The 6,889-nt window shown below is 45.8% G+C and overlaps 1 long non-coding RNA gene across 1 annotated transcript; it reads left to right on the top strand.

The window, feature by feature from the left end:
- The first annotated feature begins 1,941 nt into the window (after positions 1-1,941).
- Positions 1,942-6,567, top strand: LOC133274898 (uncharacterized). The gene is made up of 2 exons (XR_009745326.1): positions 1,942-2,975; positions 5,043-6,567. It is a non-coding gene; the product is annotated as an uncharacterized LOC133274898 (long non-coding RNA).
- Positions 6,568-6,889: the final 322 nt, after the last annotated feature.

Raw genomic sequence — 6,889 nt, 5'->3', positions numbered from 1 at the left:
TAGAACAGTTACAGGGAATATAAAGGAAGATACTGGGACACACGTGGTCTGCTGCTACCAAAGAGTGTGGTGTATATACTACATCTATTTGGAATGCCACAGATTTCCCAAGTGCTCTTTCAGCATTCAGGCACACACTTGGGCATACCACGATGCCGGTCACATCCATCTGTACAATAGACAGTGTGGTTTCGGTAGGTAAACCAGGGACTGACTTTCAGGTGGACAAGCCATGGCTTGGTGATGTGCCTGGAGAGACTCATGTCCTTTGTGAGTGGCATGGAAAGCCCAACAACTGTCAATGCCAGCGCAGGTGTGCTTGGGGCATGGTCTGCAACTCAAGTGTGAAAGGACCTAGAGACCGATCATTCCTGGGAATTTGGCAAGGGATTAAGCTTTCATAATGCCAAGCCAGGCGTGGGGCTGGCTGAGCAATGTGTTCCCTATGAAACTCAACCCTGCCTGGTTTCATGTCTGCTTGTGTTTTCTAGCCCCACCTCAGCAAGGGGACCAGGCAGAGGGCAGAGGTGAGAAAGGGGACTTTGCCATTGAGCCAGTGTCTACTTTCATACTGAAATAAATTGACAAAAGAGGATGATTTTAGGTGACTGACAACATCATGGTTTCTGCTGAACTGGATTTTGGAGATCCTTTGATTGTGCAGCTGGAAAAAAAGAGGGGGGAAAGGTTCATGAGGCCCCTCTGGACCTGAAGCTGCTATATGTAGTACTTCCTTGCTACCTGTCAGAGTGAGTAGGAAGTCGTATGTAATCATCTCAATTTGAAAGTGACTCTTGACTAGATCGAGTTCAGTTTCTGTGTTTGACTTCTGCATTTATTTGTATGTTCAAGCTCCACGAGCATGAGGGCAGCTGAGTGAATTTTAAACAGAGATGCTCATGTGCTGACCATCACTGAACTCCAAATAGTTTCTGTTCTTGTGAAATCTGCACTGTGCTGCTTTGGTACCTAAGTCCCCTTACCAGGGAATAGAAAGGGAAATAGATGGCTATGGCACCTATTGCATTGTTGTAACTTATAATGGGCTACTCTGCAGAGAGGAAGCTATTTGCTGACATGGCTATTGGACATAAATAATGAATAAATTAGAGCAAGTTGTAATCTGCTCATAGAGAAGTCTCAGACAAAGGTGAAATTCATGAAAAAAATATTAGTTGCAAATGATTTGCTCAGCTCTAGCTCTTACTCCTGTGGCTCTGAGGGCCCTTGACTACTCACGAGCTGATAACCCTCAGTTCCAGCATGGCAGGCTATAAGCTCCTCTACGTGGCTTATAGAATCAGGAGAATCTCAATTTAAAGTATTTATGAATATTCATGCCCTTCTTCATCTCCAGAGCGACCTCAAAGCAGAAGGGGGCTTTAGTTGACAAGAAATCCAGGTCATTCTTCTTTCACCTTTCCTGTCACTGGATCTCATGCAAAAATGCATGTTGCATTATGACAGAGCATGGTCATGGTCCTAAATCTTGATGTTAAGTAGGTGAAGCTTATTTGTGTCTCTCCTTATTAGCACGTGGATGTGAATTCTGAAGTGGCCCATGTCCTCTCCCTGCCTATTCCGATTTCAATACAGATTATAATCTCTGCTGGTCTCACAGGGATGCTGTAAGACAAAGGCTTTTTTGTCCTAGAAAAGACGTTATGGAAGCTCATAATGTCTCCTTAGCGATACAGATCAGTCTGCAGTGACCATAAGGGATTTTCAAGGTATTCTGGATGAAGTGCTTTGAACCAGTGAGGGACACCCTGCCCTCAACCTCAAAACTCAGGTGGTTCACGCAAGAGCAATTGGTTCATCTTTGAGGCAGTTCTTGTGCCCTGGGTTTTGGAAGCTCTTTTGGAGCAGTATGGCTTGGGATGGTGAGAATGGGCAGCCCCTGTGCAGGATGCCCCAGACGTTGTTTGTGTCTCACATGTTTGTTCATGCGCAAGGAATTTCCAGAAGCAGCTTTCTGAGAGCCTGTGTCCCACAGCTGCCCTATGGATGTGGTTCAAGAACTGGCCCCTGTCACCCACGGCAGCTCCCACCACTGCTCCAGGTTTGGAACAGCCATGAGGATCCTGTCCCCTGAGGTCTTCACATCACTGCTTCTCCCATTTCATGTTCCTGTGTGATTCCAGGGCTTTGTGTGATCTGCAGGAGAGCTTCTGCCAGCCCTGCAGGGGTTTGCTAAAGCATGCAGTGACAGCAAGGCACCAACCCTTTGCAGGAGCAGCTCTAGCAATGGAGATGGAGTCAGCCCCATGGGTGCATGCAAGAGCAGCTCTTGGGAGGATTTCTCTTCTAGTCATTGCCAAAAAGCTTTTGCAGCCAAACAGAAAACTTTACTGCTTTGAAGGGCAGAGGTTAAAGGTACTCAGAGTCGTCACGGAGCACAAAGGTGGAATCAGAGTCAGCCACGAGTAAAATACAGACTCCTGGGCCCACAGTGTAAGTGGTTCCTCACCACTAGTCACATAACAGCTTTGTTTTCTTCTCTCACACTTCTACAGCATATTGCATACGAGATTCCACTAAAGAAATGACATGACACAGTATCAGAGCTTTTTCTTTTTCCATCTCATAGCAAGAATATATAATAATCTCTCTGGGAAGCACGTCTCAGGCTATCTCCAGGAACAATAGATGCTTGTAAGGCATCCAGTGAAGTCAGAATAGCTGGAGGCTGTGAGTCACATCACAACTTCTTGTGCTTGCATAGCGTTTCGCTTGCAGACTGATCTGAGCAGGAGACAGGAAATAACCAGCTATATTTATTTTTAATTGGGTACTTCTCAAGTTGGTGTTTCCTTGAAAACCAGGACTTGCCTTTTTAATTGTCACACTGGGAAAGGCAGGATCATGGCATGCAAACAGGGGGGTGTCTGTGCATGCTTTTGCTCTTCAGAGCAGACCACGGGAGCAGAAGAGGAGTACTGGGAGTCTGGAGGAGGATTTCCATGACACTACAGGTGGGGTAAGAAGGAAGCAGCTTCTTGAGTGGTCTAAGTGGTGCCCCAGCTTGTGATACCAGATCATCACAGAACTCATGGGACCCAATTCCTGTTTCTTATGTTCAATTAGAGGGGGACCCTAACTTTAAGATATATTTAAGATATATATTTAAGATATATTTTGCTACCTATCTAGGGTTTGCTTAGGCTGGCTTGGGAAATGAGATGGTGTCACCGTACCTCATTCAGGCTGGGGTGAGGTCCCTGTGTTCTTCCCTACACTGTGGGCAAAATCACAGAAGTGTTATATATTGCTCCTAATTGTGTGTTGTGTGGACCTGGATTTGAGGAGGATGTAGCCAAGAGCTTATTTGTGTTTGCTTTTACCCTAAAAAAAAACCATTTTTAAGCTGTTTAAAACCATATCATAATGTACAGAACTGTACTTGCTGGAGAGTGTTTTCAGCATTCCCTATGAAAGAGTCATTTATGGTCATCTGAATTGCCTGGATTTGGTGTGAGGAGGAGGAACGGGGCTTTGTTTAATTCCAGGCCCTGTTTCTGACTGTGTGATTGTCACTCACATCCTGGGCGGCTTCTGTGTGCTACCAGGGCATAGGGGAGGGAGTGCAATAGGACACAGCCTTGACTAGAGGGGCAGGTAGCTACAGTTATGGTGTTTAAATCAAGACCTGGGTTGTGCTTTTTCCTTCACATGGTTTAAATTCATGGTTTAAAGATGGGTATTACGCTTTGGTGTAGGGGGATAGGGTCTGTATTCTACTTGCCTGAGATGTTCAGTTGAAGTCTACTTTGCTACTAGTCTCGAGGAGGATGCATTCAATGGACTGAGCAGCAGAGCTGCTGAGGCAGAGCTGCTTCAACCCAGAGATTTTACCTTTGCAGTTTCTGTGATTTAAGAGAGTCTTCGAAAACTGGAGGAGTTACTGATAAAGAAAACCCCTTTTATCTCCTTCCCCCTCCCCTCATTGCATCCTTGTGTACATACTCACTGTCCAAGTGTGAGGACACACACTTGGGCTAGGGAGTACTGAGCTCCAGTGCCTTCTCCATCTGACTTTTTGGTTTGGAAGGGTTTTGTTTTGGTTGAGCTTTAGGGTATTTTGGGATATCGACTCTCTTTTCTGTCAAAATTCTTTCACTCAGGTTAAAGACACTGGAATATGCAGAGCAAAAGATAGTGAATATTTGAACCAAAACCTGCCCCTTGCTGCATAAGCACCCAATTATTCTCTCCTTGTCTGAGCTGATGAATATTTACCCCTTTCAGTCTCACTCCTTTTTTCTTGTCTGAGGCTTCCCCTTTCACTGTCACCCAAAACTAATTCACAGCCCCCTGCAAAAAGATCAGCAGGAAGCCAGGCATCTCTGCCCAGTCCATCTGTTTAGTGTGGTTTAGTTCATCTTGGGTCCGCTCCATCCCATAGCATAACCCCACTTTCCCACCTGCCTCTCTGAAGCCTGACTTTGTTCCAAGCTTCTTGCACAAGAAATAACCCATGCCTGAACCTCCTGCCCAGGCTTTCCTTCATGTGGTTTCAACCCCGTCCTGGCTCCAAAATCAGGCACCCAAGGATGCCCATGCCCTAGATCACCTCTCCGTAGTGGTACTCACCTTGTTCCCTTGTGCATCTCCTTGGAGAGCCTACAGCATCCTGTAGACAGCGTGAATGGGGCTTTTCATGCTTCTCCATCTTATTTCTCTCACTGTAGGGGTGGTTCAGGACCCCCCACCCATATTGCAGGGCTTTGGAGGAGAGGAACATTCCTTTGACCATCTGCATCCTCTTCTGTATTGAGAGTAACCCCTGAGCCCAGAAGGGAAACCAGCCCTGCATTGCCCTTTTCTTTTCCTCTCATGAAAGATGTGGGGAAACAAAATGTTTTGGGTTGAAGAAAATGTTTCTTTGGCTCAAGAAAGTTTATATTTTTCCTTGCTGAAAAAGAAGGGGGGGGGGGGAGAGGGGAATGGTTTTGGACCACTCAGACTGATTTTTTGATTTTTTTTTCTGCTTTTTTTTATGGTTCTGGCCACCTAACTGAAAATATCAATTATTGCCACAGCCACAGGCCCTCTGCCAAACTGCTGCTCCTGAGTAGTGCTCCAGTACAGCTTTATGGATTTGTTAACACAGCAGATTCAGCCTCTTGTTTGGCTTCTGTAAGCGATGTTTTGCTCTTCTTTATGGTCCCTCCGGCCTCCTCAGAGCACAGTGCTAATGCTCCCTGCACATCTGTTACCTGAGGGCTTTTAACCACTTGACCCAGCCACAACCCAGGCACTCCTCTTTCTGTTGGAGCTGCACCCTTCTCAGCCTTTGTGCTTGTTCTTGGTGTTGCCATTGAATCGTAGAACCATAGAATGGTTTGGGTTAGAAAGGACCATGAGATCATCCAGTCCAACCCCTGCAATGAGCAGGGACATCTTCAACCAGATCAGGTTGCCCAGAACCACATCCAGCCTGGCCTGGGATGTCTCCAGGGATGGTTCATCCACCGCCTCTCTGGGCAACATGTGCCAGTGTTTTACCACCCTCATTGTACAGAATTCCTTCCTCACATCCAGCCTCAATCTCCCTCTTTTAGGTTAAAACCATCACCCCTCGTCCTGTCTCAACAGGCCCTGCTAAAAAGTCTCTCCCCATCTTTTTTATAGGCCCCTTTTAAGAACTGAAAGGCCACAACAAGGTCTACCCAGAGCCTTTTCTTCTCCAGGCTGAACAACCCCAGCTCTGTCATCCCGTCTCCAGAGCAGAGCTGTTCCAGCCCTCTGGTCGTTTTTGTGGCCTTTCTCTGGACCCTCACCAACAAGTCCATGTCTTTCCTTGGAGCTTCCATAAAGCTTCTTCAAAGTGCTATAGAGGGAAGACCAACGCCATCAAGGCAGGTCCCAGCATTTGGAGGTTCTTTAGACTATAACCCTTGTGGTCTTCGTGCCTACAGCTGGATTAATGCACAACTTTTTCCTCCCCGAGCAGGTGTGGCCTGACATCTGCAGACCTGGCCTTGGTGGTTTTGGACTGTTTATGCCGTTTTTGATGGCTATAACTCCAATTTGCCATAGGTTTTGAACCGCACACAAACCACGCACGATTTGGGAGCTGCAATCCTCAACCACCACCAAGGATGTGGAGCATGATATCCTCATGGAAAAATTACACGTTCTTTGACCAACACATGCTTATTCATGAAATCCATTGCTTCTGTTGTGTAGAAGTCAAGATGATGTTTGATTGCCTTCTCCATAGTATGGGTGGTGACACGTCACCCGTGCCACAGAAGTCACTAAAAATACCATTCCTGCCACTAGGATTCACCATGAGGTAATGCATGTTTTCCAGGAGTTTTTGTTCATGCTACACTTTAATGGATAATGCAGGGTTTTTATTCATTAGATAATAGATACTTCAGGTAATGAAAATTCATTCTGTGTAGCAGAAATACCAAGAAGTGGCTTCTTGTAACTGTTCAAGGGCTCAAAAGTGGATACTTGTATGCTTTCATGTTTGATTCTTGTTCCACATCACTTCAGAAGCATAATTTTTGTTGACAGAAAATTGGCCAGGCTTAATAAAACAAGGTATTTCTATATCAGCTTCTGGGTTTTTCCTAATGCGTTGTCATTTTAGGAGCTAATTGATTTCATAGGCAAGATACATGGGGACCAGATTTTCAAAGGCTTGTGGTGCTGTGAAAAGATAATCCATAGGAAACTTTCCTCCTTTAATACTAAGATTGATCAAGAGGCAGAGCACCACTGCATGCTATCTCAGAGAGAGAAATCACATAGTTAAACTCCTGGCTCATCGCCCTCCTGGCTGTCACACATGGGTGACACTAGAGCTGTTTTATCACTGTCTGGAGCATCTCAGAGCACCTTCTGGTGTGTGTAACAGGAAGCCAGAGACATG

This window comes from Pezoporus flaviventris, unplaced genomic scaffold (assembly GCF_033815535.1).
Source record: "Pezoporus flaviventris isolate CSIRO_AGI_PZ_B2104156 unplaced genomic scaffold, CSIRO_AGI_Pfla_v1 ptg000037l, whole genome shotgun sequence".
Classification (NCBI taxonomy): Eukaryota; Metazoa; Chordata; class Aves; order Psittaciformes; family Psittacidae; genus Pezoporus; species Pezoporus flaviventris.
This window is presented reverse-complemented; position numbering and strand designations above follow the sequence as displayed.